The following is a 26,821-nucleotide window of genomic DNA, read 5'->3' on the forward strand; positions in this document are numbered from 1 at the left end:
TGAGAGGGAGAGGGAGATTGTGGGATGGAGGGGAAAGAATGAAGGGGTGGAATTATTGAGGAAGGGAGGGTGTAGAATGAGGGAAAGATGGGTAGAATGAGGAACAGAGGGGTAGAAAGAGGGAGGGAGGGGGTAGAATGAGAGAGGGAGGGGGAGAATGAGGTAGGGAGAGGGAGGGGGAAGAATGAGGGAGGGAGGGAGAGAGATGGGGAAGGGGTGAAATGAGGGGGGTAGGCAGGAGAATGAGGGAGAGAGGAACATGGAAAAATGAGGGTGGGAGGGAGGGAGGAGGGAAGGGGAGAATGATCAAGCGAGGGAGGGGGAGAATGGTCAAGGGAGGGAGGGGGAGAAAGGTCAAGGGAGGGAGTGGGAGAATGAACAAAGGAGGGAGAGGAAAAAGAGGGAGGGAGGGAGGAATGAGGGAGGGAAAGCAGGATGGAGGGGGTTAATGGGAGGGAGGGGGAGAATGAGGGATGGAGGGGAAAGAATGAAGGGGCAGAATTATTGAGGAAGGGAAGGTGTAGAATGAGGCAAGGATGTGTAGAATGAGGGATGAAGGGGTAGAAAGAGGGAGGGAGGCGGCAGAATGAGGGAGGGAGGGATGGGAGATTGAGGGAGGGGGTAGAGGGAGTTTGGAAATTGAGAGAGGGAGGGAGGTAGGCAGGAGAATGAGGGAGGGAGGAAGGTCGGAGAATGAGGGAGGGAGGAAGGAGAGAATGATCAACTGAGGGAGGAGGAGAATGTGGGAGTGAGGGGCAGAATGAGGGAGGAAGGGGCAAAATGAGGGGAGAGGGAGGGAGGGGGAGAATGAAGGAGAGAAGGAGGGGGAGAATGAAGGAGGGAGGGAGGGGAGAATGAGGCAGGAGGGAGGGAGGAAGGGGAGAATGATCAAGCGAGGGAGGGGAAGAATGATCAAGAGAGGGAGGGATGAATGAGGAACGGAGGGGGAGAATGAGGGAGGGAGGGACGGAGGGAGGGTGAGAATGAGGGAGGGAGGGGCATAATGAGGGAGGAGGGAGGGGCAGAATGACGGAGGGAGGGTGGGAGGTGGAGAAAGAGCGAAGGGGAAAATGAGGGTGGGAGGAAGGGGGAGAAAGATCAAGCAAAGGAGGAGAATGAGGTAGTGAGGGGCAGAATGAGGGAGTGAGGGGCAGAATGAGGGAGGGCGGGGCAAAATGAGTGGAGAGGGAGGGAGGGGGAGAATGATCAAGCAAGGGAGGAGAATGAGGTAGTGAGGGGCAGAATGAGGGAGGGCGGGGCAAAATGAGTGGCGAGGGAGGGAGGGGGAGAATGAGGGAGGGAGAGAATGATGCAGGAGGGAGGGAGAAAGGGGAGAATGATCAAGCGAGGGAGGGGGAGAATAAGTGAGGGTGCTGGAGAATGAGTGAGGGAGGGGAGAATGAGGGAGGGGGAGAATGAGTAAGTGAGGGGGAGAATGAGGGAGAGGGGGGAGAATGATCAAACGAGAAAGGGTAAGAAGGATCAAGAGAGGAAGGGGTGAACGAGGAAGGGAGAGGGTGAACGAGGGAGGGAAGGTGGGGAAAATGAGGGAGGGGAGGATGGAGGGAGGGGCAGAATGAGGGAGGGGGAGAATGAATGGGGAGGGAGGGGGTGAATGAGGGAGGGTAAGAACGAGGGAGGGAGAGAATGAGGGAGGATGGAGGGAGGTGCAGAATGAGGGAGGGGGAGAATGAGGGAGGGAAGGAGCGGAAATGGGGGAGGGGTAGAATGGGAGGGGGAAATGAGGGAGGGATGGGGAGAATGAGGGGGGAATGATAGAGTGAGAGTTAGGGAGGGAGAGATTGAGGGAGGGAGGGAGAATGAAGGGGGGAGAATGAGGGAGGGAGGGGAGAATGAGGGAGGAAGAGAGTGAGCGGGGTGAATGAGGGAGGGGCAGAGGGGGAAAGGGAGGGAGGGGCAGAGGGAGGGAGTTGGGAGATTGAGAAGGGAGGAGGTAGGTAGGGGAATGAGGGAGGGAGGAAGGGGAGAATGATCATATGAGGGGGAAAGTGAGGGTGGGAATTAGGAAAGGGGGAATGAGAGAGGGGGTAGGTAGGGAAGAATGAATGAGGGGAGGGAGGGATGGGGAGAATGAGGGAGAGTTGGTGAATAAGAGTGAGGTGAATGAGGGAAGGGAGAATGAACAAGGGGAGAATGAGGGGGGAATGAGAGAGGTGGAGAGTGAGGGAGGGAGAATGAAGTGGGGTAGAATGAGGGAGGGAGGGGGTGAATGAAGGTGGGAGGGGGAGAATGAAGGTGGGAGGGGGAGAATGAAGGTGGGAGGGGGAGAATGAGAGAGGGGGGGAGAATGAGGGAGGGAGGGGAGAATGAGGGAAGGAGGGCGAGATGGAGGGAGGGAAAGAATGAGAAGGGAAAGCGGGATGGAGGCGGTGAATGGGAGGGAGTCAGGGAGAATGAGGTATGGGGGAGTGAATGAGGGTGAGAGGGAGGGAGGTAGGGGAAGAATGAGGGAGGCAGGAGAATGAGGGAGGGAGGGGGGATAATGAGGGGAGCAGAATGAGGGGAGGTGCAGAATGAGGGAGGGTGAGGGAAGAGGAAGGGACAGAATGAGGCACGGAGGGTGGGAGTAGGAGAACGAGGGTGGGAGGGGAGAATGAGGGAAGGAGGGAAAGATGGAGGAGATGGAATGAAGGAGAAAGGGAGGGGGGTAGAATGAGGGAGGGAGGTGTAGAATGAGGGAGGTTAGGAGTAGAATGAAGGAGGTTAGGGGTAAAATGAGGGAGGGAGGAAGGGGGTAGAATGAAGGAGGGAGGGAGGGGCAGTATGAGGTAGGGAGGGAGGGGGAGAATGAGGGAGGGAGGGGGCCGAATGAGGCAGGGAGGGGGCTGAATGAGGGAAGAGGAGTGGGCAGAGTGAGGGATGGAGCAGGCAGATTGAGGGAGGGAGCGGGCAGAATGAGGGAGGGAGGGATGGGAGAATGAATGAGGGAGGAGGGAGTTGGGAAATTGAGAGCGGGAGGGAGGTAGGCAGGAGAATGAAAGGGGGAGGAAGGTCGGAGAAGGAGGGATAGGGGGAAGGGAGGGGTGGAAGGGGGAGAATGATCAAGCGAGGGAGGAGGGGAATGGTCAAGGGAGAGAGGGCAGAATGAGGGAGGGAGTGGCAGGATGAGGGAGAGAGGGAGGGAGGGATAGAATGAGGGAGGGAGGGGGAGACTGAGGGGGAAGGGAAGAATGACGAGGAAGGGGAGAATGAGGGAGGGAAGATGGAGAATGAGGGAGGGAAGGGGAGAATGAGGGGGGAAGGAGGGGAATGAGGGAAGGGGAGAATGAGGGAGTGAAGGGGAGCATGAGGGAGGGAGGGGAAGCATGAAGGAAGGAGGGGGAGCATGAGGGAGGGTGTGGGCAGCATGGGGGGGGACGGAGGGAGGGGGTGAATGGGGGAGGGGAGAATGAGGGAGGGAGGGAGGGGGAGAATGAGGGAGAATGGCGGGTGGAGAAGAATGAGGGAGGAGGGGGGTGCAGAATTAGGGAGGGGGAGGTGGGTGGGAAGGAGTGGAAATGGGGGAGGGGGAGAATGAGGGGGAGGGAGAGAATGAGAGAGAGGAACGGTGGGAGGGGATAATGAGCGAGGAAGGGGAGAATAAGGGGAGGAATGAGAGATGGAAGGAGGGGAAGAATGAGTGGGTGAAAGTGGAATGGAGGAGTGAATGAGGGAGGGAGATTAAGGGTGAGGGGTGAATGAGGGAGGGGAGAATGCGGGGGGAATGAGGGAGGTGGAAAATGAGGGAGGGAGAGAATGAGGGAGGGCGGGAGAATGAAGGGGGAGGGGAGAATGAGGGAGGGAGGGGGAGACTGAGGGAGAATGGAGGGAGGGGCAGAATGAGGGGTAGGGGGATGGGAAGGGGAGAAAGAGGGAGGGAGGGGAGAATGAGGGAAGCTGGGAGAGATTGAGGGGGTGGAATAAGGGAGAAAGGGAGGGGGTAGAATGAGGGAGGGAGGTGTAGAATGAGGGAGGTTAAGAGTAGAATGAGGGAGGTTGGGGGTAAAATGAGGGTGGGAGGAAGGGGGGTAGAATGAAGGAGGGAGGGAGAGTGGATAGTATGAGGGTGAGAGGGAGGGGGGAAATGAGGGAGGAGGAAGGGACAGAATGAGGGTGAGAGGGGGAGAACTAGGAAGGTAGAGGGGGAATGAGGGAGGGCGAGGTGGGAATGAGGGAGGGAGGGTGAGGGAGAATGTGGGAGGGAGGGAGGGTATGAGATAGGGACGGAGGGGAGAATGAGGGAGGGAGGGGGCTGAATGAGGGAGGGGAAGCAGGCAGAGTTAGGGAGGGAGCGGACAGAGTGAGGGAGGGGGGAGAATGAATGAGGGAGGGAGGGGGAGAATGAGGGAGGGAGGGTGGAATGAGGGGGAGGGAGAGGGGAATGAGGAGGAGGGAGGGGGGATAGAGGGAGGAATGAGGGGGAGAGAGGGGGGAGAATGAGGGAGGAAGTGGGTAATGAGGGGAGGTGCAGAATGAGGGAGCAGGGAGGGTGAGGATGAGGGACAGAATGAGGCACGGAGGGTGGGAGTAGGAGAACGAGGGTGGGAGGGGAGAATGAGGGAAGAAGGGAGAGATGGAGGGGATGGAATGAGGGAGAAAGGGAGGGGAGTAGAATGAGGGAGGGAGGTGTAGAATGAGGGAGGATAGGAGTAGAATGAAGGAGGTTAGGGGTAAAATGAGGGAGGGAGGAAGGGGGTAGAATGAAGGAGGGAGGGAGAGAGGGGCAGTATGAGGTAGGGAAGGAGGGGGAGAATGAGGGAGAGAGGGGGCCGAATGAGGCAGGGAGGGGGCTGAATGAGGGAGGGGGCATGGGCAGAGTGAGGGAGGGGGAGCAGGCAGAATGAGGGAGGGGGAGCAGGCAGAGTGAGGGAGGGAGCAGGCAGAATGAGGGAGGGAGGGATGGGAGAATGAATGAGGGAGAGGATTCCGGAGTGAGGGGCTGAGGGAGGGAGGTGCAAGAGGGAAGGAGGGAGGGAGTTGGGAAATTGAGAGCGGGAGGGAGGTAGGCAGGAGAATGGGGGGGGAGGGAGTGGCAGGATGAGGGAGGGAGGGGTAGAATGAGGGATGGAGGGGAAAATGAGGGGGAGATTGAGGGAGGGAAGACAGAATGAGGGACAGAAGGGGAGAATGAGGGGGGAATGAGGGAATGAAAGGGAGCATGCTGGAGGGAGGGGGAGCATGGGGGAGGGAGGGAGGGGGTGAATGAGGAAGGATGGAGGGAGGGGCAGAATGAGGGAGGAGGGAGGTGCAGAATGAGGGAGGGGAGAATGAAGGATGGAAGGAGCGGAAATGGGGGAGGGGGAGAATGAGAATGGGGAAATAAGGGAGGGAGGGGTAGTATGAGGAGGAGGGGGAGGGAGAGAATGGAAGAGGCGAAGGGTGGGAGGGGATAATGAGCGAGGAAGGGGAGAATAAGGGGAGGAAGGAGAGATGGAAGAGGGGAAGGATGAGTGGGGGGAAGTGGGATGGAGTGAATGAGAGAGGGAGAATAAGGGTGAGGGGTGAATGAGGGAGGGAAGAATGTGGGAGGGAGGTGGGATAACAAGGGGGGCAGAATGTGGGAGGAGGGAGGGTGGGAATGAGGGAGGAGGAAAGGACAGAATGAGGGAGGGAGGGGGAGAATGAGGGAGGGAATGGGAGAATGAGGGAGGGAGGGGCAATGAGGAGGGAATGGGAGAATGAGGGAGGGACAGAATGAGGGACGGAGAGTTATAGGGAGGGAGGGAGGGAGGGCAGGAGAATGAGGTGGGAGGGGGAGAATGAGGGAGGGAAAGCGGGATGGAGACGGTGAATGGGAGGGAATCGGGGAGAATGAGGGATGGAGGGGAGAGAATGAGGGGGTGGAATGAGGGCGAGAGGGAGGGGGAGAATGAGGGAGGGAGGTAGGGGAAGAATGAGGGAGGCAGGAGAATGAGGGAGGGAGGCGGGATAACGAGGGGGGCAGAATGTGGGAGGGAGGTGCAGAATGAGGGAGGAGGGAGGGTGGGAATGAGGTAGGAGGAAAGGACAGAATGAGGGATGGAGGGAGGGGGAGAATGAGGGATGGAGGGAGGGGGAGAATGAGGGAGGGAAGGAGGGGGGAATGAGGGGTGAGGGGGAATAGAGGGGTAATGAGGGGGAGTGAGGGGAATGAGGGAGGGCGGGAGGGGAGAATGAGAGAGGGAGGGAGGGGGAGAATGAGGGAGGGAAGGATGGATGGAGAGAATGAGGGAGGGAGGGTGGGGGAGAATGACGGAGAGAGGGGATGATGGAGGGAAGGAGGGGGGAATGAGGGGAGGGAGGCGGAAATGAGGGGGAGGGTGGTCTGAAGGAGGGGAAGAGGAGGAGGGAAGGGGAATGAGGGGGGAGGGAAGGGGAATGAGGGGGGAGGGAGGGGGAATGAGCGGGAGGGAGGGGGGAATGAGGGAGGGAGGGGAATGAGGAAGGGGGAGGAGTAATAAGGGAGGGAATGAGGGGGAGGGGAGAATGAGGGAGGGGGAGAATGAGGGAGGGCGGAGGGAGGGGGAGAATGAGGGATGTGGAGAATGAGTGAGGGAGGGGGAGAATGAGGGAAGGAGGGAGAGAATGCGGGAGGGAGGGAGGGGGAGAATGAGGGAGGATGGGAGGGGAAAATGATGGAGGGAGGGGGTTTAGGAGAATGAGGGAGGGAGGGAGGGAGGGGGAGTATGAGGTAGGGAGGTAAGGGAGAATGTGGGAGGAAGGGGGCTGAATGAGGTATGGAGGGGTCTGAATGAGGGAGGGGGAGCAGACAGTGAGGAAAGGAGCGGGCAGAGTGATGGAGGGAGGGAGGGGGAGAATGAATGAGGGAGGGAGGGGGAGAATGGAGGGAGGGGGAGAATGGGGGGAGGGGGAGAATGAGGGAGGGAGTGGGAGAATGAAGGAGGGAGGGGGAATGAGGGAGGGAAGTGGGATAGAGAGGGGAGAATGAGGGGGAGGGAAGGGGGATAGAGTGGGGAATGTGGGGGGTTGAGGGGGAGGGGGAATGAGGGAGGGGAGGGAGAGTGGTAATGAGGGAGGGAGGGGGAGAATGAGGGAGGGAGGAGAATGAGGAAGGGAGTGGGAGAATGAGGGAGAGCGGGAGGAGGAGAATGAGGAAGGGAGTGGGAGAATGAGGGAGGGAGGGGGAATGAGCGAGGGAAGGAGAGTGGAATGAGGGGGAGGGAGGGGGAATGGGGGAGAGAGGGGGGGGGAATGAGGGAGGGAGGGGGCCGAATGAGGCAGGGAGGGGGCTGAATGAGGGAGGAGGAGCAGGCAGAGTGAAGGATGGAGCAGGCAGAGGGAGGGAGGGATGGGAGAATGTATGAGGGAGAGGATTCCGGAGGGAGGGGCTGAGGGAGGGAGGGGAAGGAGGGAGGGAGGGAGTTGGGAAATTGAGAGCGGGAGGGAGGTAGGCAGGAGAATGAGGGAGGGAGGAAGCTCGGAGAAGTGAAGGAGGGATGGGAGGAAGGGGGAGAATGATCAAGCGAGGGAGATGGGGAATTGTCAAGCGAAAGAGGGCAGAATGAGGGAGGGAGTGGCAGGATGAGGGAGGGAGGGGTAGAATGAGGGATGGAGGGGGAGAATGAGGGGGAGGAGATTGAGGGGGAAGGGAAGAATGAGGGGGAAAGGGAGAATGAGGGAGGGAAGACAGAATGAGGGACAGAAGGGGAGAATGAGGGAGGGTAGAGGAAAATGATGGAATGAAGGGGAGCATGATGGAGGGAGGGAGAGCATGAGGGAGGGAGGGGGAGCATGAAGGAGGGAGTGGGGAGCATGAGGGAGGGAGGGAGGGGGTGAATGAGGGAGGATGGAGGGAGGGGAAGAATGAGGGAGGAGGGAGGTGCAGAATGAGGGAGGGGAGAATGAGGGAGGGAGCGGGGTGAATGAGGGAGCGGGAGAATGAGGGAGGGAGGGAGGGGAGAATGAGGGAGCAAAGGGGGTTTTGGAGATTGAGGGGGTGAGGGGGATGAGGGAGAGAATGAGGGGGAGGGAGGGGGAGAATGAGGGAGGGTGGGGGCAGAGAATGAGGGAGGTTGGGAGGGGGAGAATGAGAGAGGGAGGGAGTGGGAGAATGAGGGAGGGAAGGAGGATGGAATGGGGAGGGAGGGGGAATGAGGGGGAGGGAAGGGGGTTGAGGTGGGAATGAGGGGGAGGGAGGGGAATGAGGGAGAGAGGGAGGGGGAATGAGGGAGGGAGGTCAGAATGAGAGAGGAGGGAGGGAGGGATGGGGAGAATGAGGCAGAGAGAGCGGGGGAGAACGAGGGCGGGAGGGAGAGAATGAGGGAGGGAGGAAGGGGATGAGGGAGGGAAGGAGGGGGGAATGAGGGGCAGGTTGGGGGGAAGGAGGGGGAGGTTGGCCAGAGGGAGTGGGGAGGGGGGGGGGAATGAGGGGGGAGGGTGGGGAAATGAGGAGAGAGGGAGCGGGAATGAGGGGGAGGGAGGGAGGGGAATAAGGGAGGGGAGGGGGGAATGAGGGAGGGGGAATGAGGTGGGAGGGGAGAATGAGCGAGGGCGTTGGGGGAATGAGGGGGAGGGGAGAATGATGGTGGGAGAGAGGGGGAGAATGAGGGAGGGAGGTGGAGAATGAGAGAGGGGGAGAATGAGGGAGGGATGGAGGGGGAGAATGAGGGAGGGGGAGAATGAGAGGGGGAGAATGAGCGAGGGAGGGGGAGAATGAGCGAGGGAGGGGGGAGAATGAGGGAGGGATGGAGTGGGAGAATGAGGGAGGGGGAGAATGAGGGCGGGAGAGAGGGGGAGAATGAGGGTGGGAGGGGGAGAATGAGGGAGGGAGGGGAGAATGAGGGAGGGACGGAGGGGAGAATGAGAGAGGGGAGGGAGGGGGAGAATGAGAGAGGGGAGGGAGGGGGAGAATGAGGGAGGGATGGAGGGGGAGAATGAGGGAGGGAGGGGGAGAATGAGGGAGGGGCAGAATGAGGGAGGGAGGTGGAGAATGAGGGTGGGATGGAGGGGGAGAATGAGGGAGGGAGGGGGAGAATGAGCGGGGGGGGGAGGGGGAGAATGAGGGAGGGATGGAGGGGGAGAATGAGGGAGTGAGGAGGAGAATGAGGGAGTGAGGGGGAGAATGAGGGTGGGAGGGGAAGAATGAGGGAGGGAGGGGGAGAATGAGGGAGGGAGAGGGGCTGAGAATGAGGGAGGGGAGAATGAGGGAGGGAGAGGGGCTGAGAATGAGGGAGGGGAGAATGAGGGAAGGGAGGGGGAGAATGAGGGAGGGAGGGGGAGAATGAGGGAGGTGGAAAATGAGGGAGGGGAGAATGAGGGAGGGGAGAATGAGGGAGGGGGAGAATGAGGGAGGGAGGTGGAGAATTAGGGAGGGGCAGAATGAGGGAGGGAGGGGTTATTGCTGCAGGGTGATTATGAGGGAACCTGGGTCGTCCTCCAATGAGATTGGTTTCATCGCTCTCAGCAGCTCATCGGGGTCTCCCCCTGACTCTCTCCCCCGACCCTCTCCCCCTGTCTCTCACACCCCCCACCCCCATCACTGCTCCTCTCTCCCATTCCACTCTCTCTGCCCGATTCTCTCTCTCTGTCCCCCCTCTCACCCCTCCTCTCTCTCCCCATTCCTCCCCCTCCTCACCCCTCCTCTCCCTCCCCATTCCTCCCCCTCCTCACCCCTCCTCTCTCTCCCCATTCCTCCCTCTCCTCACCCCTCCTCTCTCCCCATTCCTCACCCCTCCTGTCTCTCACCCGCCTGACTCGGTTCGGTTCGGTTTTCTCTCGATCTCCTGTGTTCTTGAGTTCTCAGATGCGGTTCTCACACACACACACCCCGGGGCTGGAGTAATTCACTCACCTCCTGCCTCCTTCATTTGTCCCGATTTCCATCAGTGCCCTGCTGCTGCTGCTCCTCCTCTCTGAGTGCTGCTTCTCTCTCGGTGTTCCCATTGCCTGTCCTCTCTGCTGCATCTGCCCCTGGCCACACTCAGCTGCCTCCTCCTCCGCCTCCGCCTCCTCTCGCTGACACTCGCTGCAGATCCGTCGATCCCTCTCCCCCTCTCTCTCTCTCGCTCGGGTTTGGGTGAGAGAATCACAGCCAGTCCCACATCTGCTGGATATTGGGGGATTGTACTTTTCCAATCCGATCAGCACTGCCCCTGCCGGTACCAGCCTGGCTGAGAGAGAGAGACAGAGAAAGAGAGGAGGGGAGAAGAAAACCAGAGACAGGGAGAGGGAGAGTGAGAAACTGACAGGGATATCGTCACAGAGCGAGAAAGAAGGGGAGAAATTGAAAAAAAAGATGAATAAAGAGACATCACAGTATCTTTACAGTGCAGAAGGAGGCCATTTGGCCCATCGAGTCTGCACTGGGTCTCTGAAAAAGCATTCCACCTAGCCCCATTCCCCTGCCTTATCCCCATAACCTTGCACATTCTTTCTTTCCAGGTAGCAATCCAATTCCATTTTGAATACCTTGATCGAATCTGCCTCCACCATCCTCTCAGGAAGCTTGGTCCAGACTCCAAACACCCTCTGGGTGAACAATTTTTTCCTCACATCACATTTACTCCTTTTGTCAATTATTTTGAGTCTGTGCCCTCTAGTTCTTGATGTTCTCTTGAGTGGGAGCAGTTTCTCACTATTTACCCTCTCCATACCCCTCAGGATCTTGAAAACCTCCATCAAGTCTCCTCTCAGCCTTCTTTTCTCCAAGGAAAACAGTCTCAACCTCTCCAATCTATCCTCATAGCTACAGCTCTTCATGTATTTGATTTGATAAAATGTTATTTGAGAAAATCCCTCAGGCTAAAGATTGACCTGGTTCAGAAATTGGCTGAGCAGAGGCAGAGTGGTGATAATAGAAACTTCAGATGAAAGGTAATCAATCTGAACATTAACTCTGCTTCTCGCTCCACAGATACTGCCTGACCTGCTGAGTATTTCCAGCATTTTCTGTTTTATTTCAGATATTCCAGACCCTGATGTGACCACATCTGGAATACTGTGAGAATCACCTGAGAAAGGGTATATTGGCCTTGGAGGGAATGCAATGTAGGTTTGCCAGAATGATAGCGGAACTCGAAGGGTTAAATTACATGGAGAAATTCCACAAACTAGGGTTCTATTCCCTGGAATTTTGGAGAGGTAAGGGTGATTTGATCGAAGTTTTTAAGGTATTAAGGGGAACTAACAGGGTAGAATGTAACCACTAGAGGGAATATATTTCCCCTGGCAGGAAGTTAGGGCTAAGGGGGCAAAAGTCTAAAAATTAGACTTTTTTGGTATCTAACGGTATTAAGGGACTGGGACAAATGGTGTTTGGTCATAGATCTAGCGTGTTCTGGCTGAATGGTGGAACTGGCTCGAGAAGCTGAATAGCCTCCATCTGCCCATATATCCCTAGATAGAGATAGACAAATACAGTGAGAGAAAGAGATGGAGACAGAGAGAGAGAAAGGAAAAGACAGGCAGTATGCACACAAACATGCACAGAAACACACAGCATATATGTACACACATGCACAGGACGCATGCGTCACACCATTCCCTGCCCCTAATTCGAGGCTTCAGGACATTGGAGCAGTTCTGTAACATGAACCTGGGGTGTCAGGAACATTCTTCTTCTAAGCTATCCCACAAAAAAATCCAAGAATGGAGGACTTCCCTTAGGACTGCGCTGGACAAGGTAGGTGTTTGACACAGAAGCCAATGCATTTTCAAAGGAAAATTGGATGAATATTTGATGTAAAGAAATATTACAGGGACACAGGATTATATTTTGATTGATTCAGGATTATTGGAAGAGAGTGAACAGTGATATTCATTTTGGATCCCCCTTGCTCACCAAGCCAAACTTTCACTCAGGTTCCCTGTACCCCCACTATAGCCGTGCACCAGAATCATACTCCAGTTTCTCTCCTATCTCCGCTCTGCCCTCTCCGAGCTCACCTTGTCCATGAGACCCAAATCCTAATCCAATTAGAATGTTAATCGCCTAACTTGCCCTCTTTGTCTCCGTGTTCGTTGATATCATTCTGTCTACTCAGGTAGTGCCCACCCCCCTTTCCATCCCCCTCAAAAAACCCTCCCAAGAGCCAATTGTCCTTCAAAATTATCATCCCATCTCCAGTCTCCCTATCCTCTCCAACGTTCCTGAAAGTGATAAAAGCAAAATACTCCAGATGCTAGAAATCTGAAATAAAAACAGGAAATGCTGGAAAAACTCAGCAGGTCTGGCAGCGTCTGTGGAGAGAGAAACAGAGTTAACGTTTTGAGTCCGTACAACCCTCCTTCAGAGCTGAAGGGAAGTGGAAATGTAATGGATTGAATATTGTTTAAGAGGAGGTGGAGTAGGTGGAATGAGACAGAAGGTCAGGGATAGTGGGAGCTAAGGAGAGATTGACAAAGATGACACAAGACCAAGGGGGTGTTAATAGTAGTGGTAAAGAGTAAAGAAGGTGCTGAGAGTGGCATGAAAGGCAGGATAGCAGAAGGTGCTAATAGCTGAAAAGGGTGAGTGCTCTGTGAAATAAAACATCAAAACAAGTGACAGAAGGGTCTGTGGGGAGAGGGAGAGTGGGGAAAAAGGATTTTTAAAAATGAACAAGTAAAGAAAAGGATAGAATAAAATTAACAAATAAATAAATAAAAATTGGATTGAAAAAGGGGTGAGGATGGCGGAGAGAGTTCATGGTCTGAAGTTGCTGAACTCAATGGGCAGGATTTTCCGGTTGTTGGGTGGGTGTAGCGGACGGGCCAGGGAGCTGCCTGCCATTGAGCCCCGACCAGGGTTTCACACTGGCTGGCCAATAAACGGGCAGCCAGCGTGAAATGCGCACTGAAAGGCTCAGCGCTGCCGAGGTGGGGGTGAGAGAAGTTGGCACATGTGCAGGGGGAGCATGCACTGAAAACTCCCTCAGGGCACAGAGCTGCCTCAGGGAGCTGAAGAATTGTGGACACAAATTTAAACATTTTAAAAATGAGAGAAACATGTCCCCACATGTGGAACAAAAACAAAAATAGCTGGAAAAACTCAGCAGGTCTGACAGCATCTGCGGAGAGGAACACAGTTAACGTTTCAAGTCCGTATGACTCTTCGTCAGAAAAGATGGTTCTGTTGAAGGGTCATTCGGACTTGAAACGTTAACTGTGTTCCTCTCCGCAGATGCTGTCAGACCTGCTGAGTTTTTCCAGCTATTTTTGTTTTTGTTCTATATTTCCAGCATCCGCAGTATTTTGCTTTTATCTTAATGCCCCCACATGTGACTCAGTCACATAAAGAGGGACATGTTTAAAATAATGTTTAAGAATGCTTATTCTTTTTTAATTACTTCTGGAAACCTCATCCTGCCCGTGGATGAGGTTTCATAAAAAATCCAAAGGCCGCCTGGCCAATTTGCCTGCCCGCCAACCAAACAGTTCGACGGGCAGCAAAAAATATAGACTAATTACCGGCTTAAGGGTCTTAATAGGCCTTTTAATTGCCAGTGGGCATGCTGCCAACTCTCACTTGCGCCGCTGACTGAGAGGTCGCGTGAGCGTGCGATGACGCTTGCCTGACGTCACCATGCATGATTTCATGCCCAGTTGTGTCGGGCAGATGCCCGCCTGTGGGACATAAAATCCTGCCCAATATTCAGTCCGGAAGGCTGTAAAGTGCCTAGTCGGAAGATGAGGTGCTGTTCCTCCAGTTTGCGTTGAGCTTCACTGGAACATTGCAGCAGGCCAAGGACGGACATGTGGGCATGAGAGCAGGGTGGAGTGTTGAAATGGCAAGCGACAGGGAAGTCTGGGTCATGCTTGCGGACAGACCGAAGGTGTTCCGCAAAGCGGTCACCCAGTCTGCGTTTGGTCTCTCCAATGTAGAGGAAACCGCATTGGGAGCAGTGAATACAGTAGACTAAATTGAAAGAGGTGCAAGTGAAATGCTGCTTCACCTGAAAGCAGTGTTTGGGGCTTTGGACGGTGAGGAGGGAGGAGGTAAAGGGGCAGGTGTTGCACCTTCTGCGATTGCATGGGGAGGTGCTGTGGGAAGGGTGCGAGGAGTTGGGAGTGATGGAGGACTGGACCAGGGTGTTACAGAGGGAACAGTCTCGATGGAATGCCAACAGGGGGTTTGAGGGGAAGATGTGTTTGGTGGTGGCATCATGCTGGAGTTGGCGGAAATGGCAGAGGATGATCCTTTGAATGCAGAGGCTGGTGGGGTTAAAAGTGAGGTCAAGGGGGTTCTGGGAGGGAGGGGAAGGTGTGAGGGCAGAGGTGCGGAAGATGGTCCGGACATGGTTGAGGGCCCTGTCAACCACTGTGGGTGAAAAACTTCGGTTAAGGAAGAAGGAAGACAAGTCAGAGGAACTGTTTTTGAAAGTGGCATCATCAGAACAGATGCGACAGAGGTGAAGGAACTGAGAGAATGGGATGGAGTCCTTACAGGAAGCAGGGTGTGAGGAGCTGTATTCGAGGCAGCTGTGGGAGTCGGTGGGCTTTTAATGAACGTTGGTAGATAGTCTATCACCAGAAATGGATTCAGAGAGGTCAAGGAAGGAGAGGGAAGTGTCGGAAATGGACAATGTGAAGGTGATAGAGGCATGGAAATTGGAATCAAAATCGATCAATTTTTCTAGGTCCAGACGAGAGCATGAAGTGGCACCGAAGCAGTCATCGATGTACCGGAGAAAGAGTTGTGGGAGGGGGCCTGAGTAGGACTGGAACAAGGAATATTCCACATAACCCATAAAGGGATAGGCATAACTGGGGCCCATGTGGGTATCCATAGCAACATCTTTTATTTGGAGGAAATTACACAAGTTTAAGGAGAAATTGTTCAGTGAGAGAACAAGTTCAGCCAGACGGAGAGTGGAGGCAGATGGGGATTGTTTGGGCCTCTGTTCAAGGAAGAAGCGGAGAGTCCTCAGACCATCCTGGTGGGGGATGGAGGTGTAGAGGGATTGGACGCCCATGGTGAAGAGGAGGCACCCTTCTGTTAGATCTTACAATGCCTTCCCTGACACAGCTTCATTCTCCTTTATACATGTTTCTCCCTTTCAATATAAATCCCATTGTTCCCATATGTCTTTGGAACCTTACCTTTCTCATAATATAAATGTTTTCATGGTGCTGATATTGTCAATAACCTTTGGGGAAAATAAACACACTGCTTGGCCTAGCTTCTCTGGCTAGGTGTAACATATTACCATCTCTTTGAAATTCAAACTGCCCTGATTTATCTAAAAGTGCAGATTCACATTCTAAGGCTTTAGCCATGTTTACATATTTAGCATTTCAAACCTAACTTATTTTAATGAGTCAAAGCCTCCAGACCAGCTGTCTCCAATTCAATTAAATCCCACACACACACACACACACAGAAAAACTATCTAAACCCCACTATTAACCTACTCTTATAAAAATACACAATAATATTATGAGAATTATAATACTTTCATGACGGCCGGAAAATCTTGCCCATTGAGTTCAACAACTTCAGACCATGAACTCTCTCTTCCATCCTGACCCCTTTTAAAATCCAATTTTTATTTTTATTTATTTATTTATTTGTTAATTTTATTTTTATTTATTTGTTCATTTTTAAAATCCTCCCCTCTGCCCCTCCACCCCCCCCCCCCCCCCACCCCCTTCCTCCCACAGACCCTTCTGTCACTTGTTTTGATGTTTTATTTCACAGAGCACTCACCCTTTTCAGCTATTAGCACCTTCTGCTATCCTGCCTTTCATGCCACTCTCAGCACCTTCTTTACTCTTTACCACTACTATTAACACCCCCTTGGTCTTGTGTCATCTTTGTCAATCTCTCCTTAGCTCCCACTATCCCTGACCTTCTGTCTCATTCCACATGCTCCACCTCCTCTTAAACAATATTCAATCCATTACATTTCCACTTCCCTTCAGCTCTGAAGGAGGGTTGTACGGACTCAAAACGTTAACTCTGTTTCTCTCTCCACAGACGCTGCCAGACCTGCTGAGTTTTTCCAGCATTTCCTGTTTTTATTTCAGATTTCTAGCATCTGGAGTATTTTGCTTTTATCACTTTCAAGAACGTTGGAGAGGATAGGGAGACTGGAGATGGGATGATAATTTTGAAGGACAATTGGCTCTTGGGAGGGTTTTTTGAGGGAGTTGGAAAGGGGGGTGGGCACTACCTGAGTAGACAGAATGATATCAGCGAACACGGAGACAAAGAGAGCAAGTTAGGTGATTAACATTTTAATTGGATTAGGATGTGGGTCTCATGGACAAGGTGAGCTCGGAGAGGGCAAAGCGGAGATAGGAGAGAAACTGGAGTATGATTCTGGTGCACGGCTATAGTGGGGGTACAAGGAACCTGAGTGAAAGTTTGGCTTGGTGAATGAGAGGGATCCAAAATGAATATCACTGTTGACTCCTTCTATCACTTTATCAATGATTGAGAGTAGACTGATGGGGCGGTAATTGGCCTGGTTGGGTTTATCATGCATTTTGGATACTGGGCAATCTTAGACATTACTGGTAGATGCCAGTGTTGTAGCTGTACTGGAATACCTTGGCTAGGGGCACGGCATGTTCTGGAGCACAAGCCTTCAGTACTATTGCCGGAATATTGTCACATCATCCAAAACCATGTTAGTTTCCACATGTACACTGACTACACCCAGCTTTCCCTCAGCACCACCTTCCTTGACCCCCTCCACTGTCTCTAAATTATCAATAACTTGTCCAACATCCAGTACTGGATGAGCAGAAATTCCTCTTATGAGATAACAGGGAGACTACAGCCAATGTCTTTGTGCTGCTCCCGGGTGACAATGCCATCCCTTTCCCTATCAACAGTCTTTGAACCTGAGCCTTACAATGCCAACCTCGTGTCATATTTATTCGTGAGATGAACTTTTTTAAATTCATTCTTGGGATCTGGGTGTTGCTGGCTAGACCAGTATTTATTGCTCATCCCTAATTGCCCTTGAGAAGGTGGTGGTGAGCTGCCCTCTTGAACCGCTGCAGTCCAGGTGGTGTATGTACACCCACAGTGCTGTTAGGGAGGGAGTTCCAGATCTCTGGAATGACATTTTTCCAGGATTCTGAATGCACACAATCACTAAGACTGCCTCTTTCCACCTCCGTAACATCACCTCATTTCCTCAGTTCCTCTGTTGCTGTAACCGTCAGTCATGTCTCTGTTACCTCCAGACGTGACACATTTCTGCTCTCCCACATTCTACTTTCTGTAAACTTGAGATCATCCAAAACTCTTTTGCTTGATTCGTAACTCACACCAAGTCCCTTCATCCTGTCATCCCTCTGCTCACTGACCAATCTGAGCTCCTGGGCAAGCAATGCCTCCATTTTAAAATTCTCATCCGTGTTTTCAAATCTCTCCGTGGCCTTGCCCCTCCCTCTGTCCATAATCCCCTTTAGCTCTACAACCCTCCGAGATCTCTGCACTCCTCTAATTCTGCCCCTTGCGCATCCCTGGTTTTAATTGCTCCTCTTTGAAACCTACCTCCTTGATCAAGCTTTTGGTCATCTGTCCTCATAACTCCTTATGTGGCTCCGTGTCAACTTTGTTTGATAATCCTCCTGTGCAACAGCTTGGGGTGTTTTATGATGTTATTGGTGTTTTATAAATGCAATACTTTGTTGTTGATCCTCTGTTTACATTATAATAATGTGTACAGTATAATGGGCACTCCCTGTGCAAAGAGACAGAATCTAAATGGGGTGGAGCAGCAAAGGGATCTGGAATTACAAACACACAAATCATTCCAAGTAGCAGCACAGGGTAAGCAAGGCCAGAAGACAAACAAACCAAGCATTAGCATTTATTTCTCGAGGGATTGTTAAATCCTCGTTGCCAGTTTGTTAATTACTCGTCGCCAGTTTGTTAAATCCTCGTCACTAGTTTGTTGGATCCTAGTCACCAGTTTGTTGGATCCTGTTCGCACACTTGTTGTAAGGGGTGGCCGATTTGGTACTAATGATAAAGTTGAGTAGCAGACACTCCATTGGTAGAAATTCTGTTTATTTACGAAGGTACTCAGCAGCAACTAAACATGTGCTAACACTTCAATCTCTATCTCTACACTGACTATAACTACTGACGACAGGCTACTAACTGCAGAGGTAGCCCGTGTTACTCTACTATCGGACACTAAGATCATGTGATCTTCCATTATAACATTCTTCTTAAAGGTATATTACACATCAGATTACCACATCCCTCCCCCTTTACTCAGAAATACATTTTATATTTACAATTACAATTTTCTCAAAATAGCAAAATATTTACACTGATAAGTAATTTACAAATTAAGTATTTCTGGGGGGTTTCCTTATACATGTAGAGCCCCTCTGCCCTATAATTTCAGATGCCTTGTCAGAAACCACCTTTTCCGGAGTTGCCTGAACATCAGGTGTTTTGGTGGGCTCCTGCAGATCTGTATCCTCCACTCTGGAAGGAACAACAGATGTGTCTGAACTGGATTGAGTTCTTGCAACAGGAAATGCTGGCCTGGTCATGAACATTGGTGGAATCATTTATTGGTGCATAGTTGCTCTCTTCCTTAGATGATCCACATATCTCCGTATGACTCAGCCTTTCACCTCCACATGGTAAGATAGAGGTCCATTCACTGCACTTATTTCACCCGGTAACCACTTACTGGCAATAGTCCTGAAGACTTGTGCTCCAGAGTTTGCCGTGCCCCTGTACAGCTACAACATTGGCATCCACCCGGCTATGTGGAAAATTTTCCAGGTATGTCCTGTACACAAAAAGCAGGACAAATCCAACCTGCCCCATCAGTCTACTCTCCATCATCAGTAAAGTAATGGAAGGGGTCATCAACAGTGCTATCAAGTGGCACTTGCTTAGCAATAACCTGCTCACTGATGCCCAGTTTGGGTTCCGCCAGGGCCACTCAGCTCCTGACCTCATTACGGCTTTGGTTCAAACATGGACAGAAAAGCTGAACCCCGGAGGGGAGGTGAGAGTGACTGCCCTTGACATCAAGGCTGCATTTGACAGAGTGTGGCACCAAGGAGCCCTAGCAAAACTGGAGTCAATGGGAATCAGGGGATAAACTCTCCACTGGTTGGAGTCATACCTAGCATAAAGGAAGATGGTTGTGGTTGTTGGATGTCAGTCATCTCAGCTCCAGGACATCACTGCAGGAGTTCCTCAGGGTAGTGTCCACGGCCCAACCATCTTCAGCTGCTTCATCAATGACCTTCCTTCCATCATTAGGTCAGAAGTGGGGATGTTCGCTGATGATTGCACACTGTTCAGCACCATTTGTGACTCTTCAGATACTGAAGCAGTCCATGTCCAAATGCAGCAAGACCTGGACAATATCCAGACTTGGGCTGACAAGTGGCAAGTAACATTCACACCACACAAGTGCCAGGCAATGACCATCTCCAACAAGAGAGAATCTAACAATCGCCCCTTGACGTTCAATGGCATTACCATCACTGAATCCCCCACTATCAATTCTGGGGATTACCATTGACCAGAAACTGAACTGGACTAGCTATATAAATACTGTGGCTACAAGAGCAGGTCAGAGGCTAGGAATTGTGCGACGAGTAACCCCCCACCTGACTCCCCAAAGCATGTCCACCATCTACAAGGCACAAGTCAGGGGTGTGATAGAATACGCCCCACTTGCCTGGATGAGTGCAGCTCCCTCAACACTCAAGAAGCTGGACACCATCCAGGACAAAACAGCCTGCTTTATTGGCATCACATCCACAAACACTCACTCCCTCCACCACTGACGCACAGTGGCAGCAGTGTGTCCCATCTACAAGATGCACTGCAGGAATTCACTAAAGTTCCTTAGACAGAACCTTCCAAACCCATGACCACTACCATCTAGAAGAACAAAGGCAGCAGATAGATGGGAACACCACCACCTAGAATTTCCCCTCCAAGTCACACACCAACCTGACTTGGAAATATATCGCCGTTCCTTCAATGTCACTGGGTCAATATCCTGGAATTCCCTTCCTAACAGCACTGTGGGTGTACCTACACCACATGGACTGCAGCAGTTCAAGAAGGCAGCTCACCACCATCTTCTCAAGGGCAATTAGGGATGGGCAATGAATGCTGGCCCAGCCAGCAACACCCACATCCCGTGAATGAATAAAAAAATAATAATTTCTTCACAACAGCCTTGAATGTTTGAACTGCTATTTCAGTCAGTCTATTTGAGAAGGGATGGTACCGTGAATAGCGTCAGAATCATAGAGTCATAGAGGTCTACAGCACAGAAAAAGGCCCTTCAGCCCATCGAGTCTGCGCCAGTTAAACAAGTACCTAACTATTCTAATCTCATTTTCCAGCACCAGGCCCATAGCCTTGTATGTCATGACAGCGCAAGTGCACATCCAAATACTTCTTAAATGTTATGAGGGTTCCTGCCTCTACCACCCTTTCAGGCAGTGAGTTCCAGATTCCCACCACCCTCTGGGTGAAAAAATTCTTCCTCATATCCCCTCTAAACCTCCTGCCCCTTACCTTAAACCTATGCCCCGTGGTTATTGATCCCTCCACCAAGTGGAAAAGTTCCTTCCTGTCTACCCTATCTATGCTCCTCATAATTTTATACACCTCAATCATGTTCCCCCTCAATCTCCTCAGTTCCAAGGAAAATAACCCCAGTCTATCCAATCTCTCCTCATAACTAAAACTCTCCAGCTCAGGCAACATCCTGGTAAATCTCCTCTGCACTCTCTCTAGTGCAATCACATCCTTCTTATAATGCAGATTCCAGAACTGCACGCAATACTCTAGTTGTGGCCTGACCTGTGTTTTATACAGTTCCAGCATAACGTCCCTGCTCTTACATTCTATGCCTTAGCTAATAAAGGCAAGTATGTCTTCTTAACCACCTTATCTATCTGTCCCGCTACCTTAAGGGACCGGTGGACATGCACACCAAGGTCCCTCTGATCCTTGGTACTTCCCAGGGTCCTACCATTCATCGTCTATTCCCGTGTCTTGTTTGTCCTGCCCAAGTGCATCACCTCACACTTAACCGGATTAAATTCCATTTTCCACTGATCAGCCCATCTGACCAGCCCGTCTATATCCTCCTGTAATCTAAGGCTATCCTCCTCACTATTTACCACCCCATCAATTTTCGTGTCATCCATGAACTTACTGATCAACCCTCTTACATTCAAGTCTAAATCGTTTATATATACCACAAACAGCAAGGGACCCAACACCGATCCCTGTGGAACCCCACTGGACACAGGCATCCAGTCACAAAAACACCCCTCGACCATCACCCTCTGCTTCCTGCCACTCAGCCAATTCTGGATCCAATTTGCCAAATTGCCTTGGATCCCATGGGTTCTTACCTTCATTATCAGTCTCCCATGCGGGACTTTATCAAAAGCTTTGCTGAAGTCCAAGTAGATTACGTCAAATGCATTTCCCTCATCTACACACCTGTTCCCGATGGTAGGGGAGTCCAGAGCCAAGGGTCACAGTCTGAGGATATGCGGTAGAACACTTAGGACTGAGATAAGGAGAAATTTCTTCACCCAGAGAGTGGTGAGCCTGTGGAATTCGTTACCACAGAAAGTAGTTGAGACCAAAACATTGTATGTTTTCAAGAAGGAGTTAGATATAGCTCTTGGGGCGAAAGGGATCAAAGGGTATTGGGAGAAAGCGGGAGCAGTCTATTGAGTTGGATGATCAGCCATGATCATAATGAGTGGCGGAGCAGGCTTGAAGGGCCGAATGGCCTACTCCTGCTTCTGGTTTCTATGTTTCTATGGTCACCACTTCAAAAAATTCAATCAAATTGGTCAGAGATGCCCTCCCCTTAACAAACCATGCTGACTGTCCTTGATTAATCCCTGCCTCTCCAAGTGTAGACTAATTCTGTCCCTCAGAATTGCTTCCAATAGTTTCCCCACCACTGAGATTAGACTGACTGGCCTGTAGTTCCCTGGTTTATCCCTTCCTCCCTTTTGAATAACGGTACCACATTGGCTGTCCTCCAGTCCTCTGGCACCTCTCCTGTGTCCAGGGAGGTATTGAAAATTATTGCCAGTGCCCCTGCTATCTCCTCCCTTGCCTCACTCAACAGCCTGGGATACATTTCATCTGGACCTGGAGATTTATCTACTTTTAAGCCTGCCAGACCACTTAGAACCTCCTCCCTTTCTATGCTAATATCTTTAATGATATCACAGTCCTTCTGCCTGATTTCCATACCCACATCGTCCCTCTCACTTGTGAACACTGACACAAAGTATTCATTTAGAACCCTACCTACGTCTTCCAGCTCCACACACAAATTACCACTATGGTCCTTAATGGGCCCTACTATTTCCCTAGTTATCCTCTTACTCTTAATGTACTTGTAAAATAACTTTGGATGTTCCTTTATTTTACCTGCCAGTGTTTTCTCATGCCCCCTTTTTGATCTCCTAATTTCCTTTTTAAGTTCCCCCCTACACACTCTATACTCCTCTAGGACTTCCGCTGTTTTGAGCCCTCGGTATCTGCCATAAACCTCCCTTTTTCTCTTTATCCAATCCTGTACATCCCTCAACATCCAAGGTTCCCTGGATTTGTTGGTCCCACCCTTTATCTTTACTGGAATATGTTGGCCCTGTACTCTCCCTATTTCCTTCTTGAATGAGTCCCACTGCTCTGACGCAGATTTGCCTAAAAGTAGCTGCTCCCAGTCCACTCTGGCCAAATCATATCTGATCTTATTAAAATTGGCCTTCCCCCAATTTAGAACTCTGATTTCTGGCCCATCCTTGTCCTTTTCCATAACAACCTTGAATCGAACTGAGTTGTGATCATTATCTGCAAAACGCTCCACCACAGAAACCTCTACCGCTTGCCCGGCTTCATTCCCTAAAATTAATTCCAGGACCTTCTTGTAGGACCTTCTACATACTGGCTTAAAAGGTTCTCCTGGATGCATTTTAAAAATTCCACTCCCTCTAAACCTATCACACTATGATTAATCCAGTTAATGTTGGGGAAATTGAAATCCCCCACTATTACTAGCCTATTAATTTTACACTTCTCTGAAATTTGCCTAGATATCTGCTCTTCTATTTCTCTCTGACTGTTTGGGGGCCTAGAGTGATACCGTTGAATCTGATAAACCGTTGAAACTCAGCACCCGTAAATGCCGTGCCGTTATCGGAAACGACTACTCCTGGTAGTCCGTTAATGGCAAAACTTTGATGTAGCTTCTCAATTGTAGCAGAAGACGTTGGTGACTTCACCTCATATATGTCCATCAACTTTGAGTGGGCACCGACAATGAAAAGAGACATTGTTCCCATGAAAGATCCCACATAGTCAATGTGTAACCGCACCCATGGTCTTCCTGGCCACTCCCAAGGGTGCAATGGAGCTGTTGAAGGTAACTTTTGCAGTTGTTGACATTGCACACAATTCTTCACTAAACTCTCTATTTTGCCATCCATCCCTGGCCACCATAGGTAGCTGCGAGCTATGGTCTTCATTCAGGAAATTCCTGGATGTGCGCTGTATAGTTCAATTAGCAATGGCTCTCTATCCTTTAGAGATACTATCACTCGTGTTCCCCACAATAAGATGCCATCCTGGCTGGTTATTTCATGCCTTCTGTTGAAGTACAGTTTCATTTAATCAGATATAGGCTCCTGTGACCAACCATGAATCATTTGTTCTTGTACTTGAGATAGGCTTGGGCCCCGACTTGACCAGTTTCTGATCTGTCGAGTGCATACAGGTGATGAATCTAAGAAATGTAACAGCAAAATAAGTTCTTGTGGAACTGGGACTTCCACATCCTTTTCTTGTAAAGGCAAATGACTAAGTGCATTGGCATTTGCAATTTGGCTACCAGGCCTATGTACAGAAGTATACTCGTATGCTGCCAGGATTAAAGCCTTATTTGTGTTTTTGTGCCTTATTTTTGTTTGCCTTCTTCTTTCTAGTGTTGACTTTAATCTCGGCCACCTTTTCGACTTCAATATTGGCCAAGCTAATCCCAGATGTAAACTTGAGTGAACTCAGTGGTTGAGTCTCCCAGAATTTTATCATCTGTCTGCTTCTCAGAAAGTTCTGTTACCTTTGACCCCAAAGCTTCTTTGGCTTCACATAACTGATTCTTCATCTCTTCCATCTCATTTCTGTATTTGTTTGCTACCTCCTGGAAAATTAAGTATTGTTGTGTCTTCTCTGCCAACTCATCCTTCAGTTTGGTCAGGGAGGTGCTGAATTCTTTCTGTTTCTCTTCGTACTTTTCCAGTGGTACAAACTTTGACCTGAGGGAATCTTGTGTGTGTGAAGGTCTTTCAGCAGGTTTTCTTTTTTGTTTTGGAGGTTGCTCACCTCATCTCGAACTCTGTCCTTAAGCAGGGTCTCTTCGCGTTCCTTCTGCTATTCTTCCATGTTTTGGCTCAAGACAGCCTGCAGTTCTTCAGTTTGTTAAGTCTTTACACACTCCCTCTCCAAAGCAGGGATGCTTCCTGCTTCCTTTTGGAATCTCAGTGCTCCCTCAAGGTTGATTTCCCTTAGCCAATTTTGCCTTAGGAGGCTTGGTCCTCTGCCTCTCAATACCAACACTGGCAGCTTTACCGATTAGTTCCCATAATGTAAAGTTACTTTACTTCTGCCTTTGACTTGGATGTCTCCACCCGTGTATGTTTTTAATTCGGTGGTTGTTCCTTCCAAATTTAATTGATGTTTGCCATTACTCAAATATTTGAAGGTATGTTCCCCAATTACTGTAAGTAAGGGTGTCTGAGGGAGTCGGGAATGGGAATAGACTAAGTGGGGGGAGTCCAGGGGGTGGAAGGGTGAAGAGGGGGATGGGAAGGGGTTCTATGGGGTGGGAAGGGTTCTGGGTGGGAAGGGTTCCAGAGGGGGGAAGGGGTTCCAGGGGGAATGGGTTCAGAATGGGGGGATGTCCAGGCGAACATGCAAGGGAGGGGTCTGATGGGTCCATGGCTAACTCCTGGGGAGAGAACTGAGGGTAGGAAGGAATGGTGAGAATGGCCGAGGGCAGATTGAGGTGGTAGGCTGGGAGGGTGAGGGTTCAATGGTATCGGTAGAAGGGACAGCGAGGGTAGTTGGCGGGGACCCGGAGTCAGACACGGACCCTGGTGGTGGGAAGGAGGAGGTTGGGGAGCTGAATGTGGATGGGGGTGGGATTTTCGGGAAGGAAGGGAACATGCATGTTCACCTGGACATCCCCGCAGGAAAAGAGTTGTAACTGGTAGGTCACAGAGGGGAGGTGGAAGGTGATGCTGGGGAGTCAACTGTGATGGGAAAAAGGAAATGGGTGACTGGGGGAGGGGAAAAGATGAAAAAGTGAATCCAGACCATGCTGTCCAAATTGAAAGTGAAACGAGAGTTGTGGTGGGTGAGAGCAGGTGCTGCATGGGAGTGTGATCAGTGGGTGGGCAGAGATGCAGCTCAGCTCAGATAGACAACTGAAAGCAAACCCCAGTAGGCAGCATTCAAAACGCTCAGGACATTGGGGTGAGTATGAAACATGAAGGATCCCCGTGCGTGGGGGAGTGCTTGCACGAGGCTCTGAGAGGCCCTGCCACACACACACACACACACTTCTCCCTCCAGAATCACTCGTGGACCAGCTGCTCCCTCTGCTGTGACAGAGGATGAGGTTGAGGGGGTCACAGGCAAAGGGGACTCGGAGGGAGAGGACAGCCTCTGAGATTCCCGAGTGGATGGCCCAGGGGTGACCAACTGCCACTCCTCCCTTCAGGTACCTGAAGGTCCTGGCCTGACACCTAGAGGGGAAGGAGCACCTGGAGAAACATCAAGGTGCCCCATTTCCCTCTAGCGATGTCACTGCAGGAACTCACCCATGGTGTCTGTGATGGAGTGCAGGTCTGCACACATCTCCGCGTTCTGCTGGACCAGGGTCTCCATGGCGTCTGCCATCCTCCCCATGCGCACATGTGGGCACCACTTCATCAGAGAGCAGGTGGACGCACTCCCCTGACTCAAGAGCCACTCTGTTGAGGGCTTCCAACAAGCTCAGCGTGATGTTCCCCCACCTTCTGCTGACTCTCCAGGATGAGTTGGAAGGCCAAACCCAGAGGCTCGTCATCTGACTCGGACCTCACAGATGCCTCTTCCCCAGCAGTCCTCCGAGTGTCAGGGAACTTGCATGAACCTGCCTCCTCCTGCTGCGGACATGGGTCTGTGTAGTGACCACCAGAATGTGAACCCAAACCTGCTCTAGATCTAGCTCCCACCAAGGTGTGTGTCTCTGTGCTGGTGGAGGGTGTGGGTAAGCGCTGTGACAGGTCTTCCAGGCTGCTTATTTCCAGCTCTTCAATGGAGGAGGTGTCCTCTTGGCTGGAGGTGAGGACGTGGATGGAGCTGAGTGTCTGGCTGGCTGAGGGTGTCGGTCACTAGGCAGAGCTCCCTGTGAAGCGAAGTGGTGATAATGAGTGCATGTCAGCAGAGTCACAAGCAGGAGAGAGAGAGCACTCACGGTTGTGTTGAGAGAGGAATGATGTGGTGCAGGATCCTCACGTGGGTGTTCGCCACCCACCTCACTGTCTCCAGGGCCCACGTCCTCACCAGTCAGCGCCATGGTACGCTCCTCAAAGTGAGGGTGGTGCCTAATGTGGGCCAGTCCACTCCCAGTTTGGGACCTCTCCTTGCTGTTGTGAGCCAGCTTCTCCCGCATGGAAACCGATGGAGAGAGTGTGAGCAGGACACATGGCACTGTGTTGAATGTTTGTGTGGTGAGCGGAGCCATGGACAAGATGAGAGTGGGAGCTCGAGAGGATATGAGCCTGATGGAGATGTGAGGGTGTGTGTGAGAGTTAGTGATGTTGTCCCTTGAGGTATGAGATCCCTGTGGGTGTGTGATGGGTTTGT

The sequence above is a fragment of the Cetorhinus maximus genome, chromosome 10 (assembly GCF_964194155.1).
Source record: "Cetorhinus maximus chromosome 10, sCetMax3.hap1.1, whole genome shotgun sequence".
Classification (NCBI taxonomy): Eukaryota; Metazoa; Chordata; class Chondrichthyes; order Lamniformes; family Cetorhinidae; genus Cetorhinus; species Cetorhinus maximus.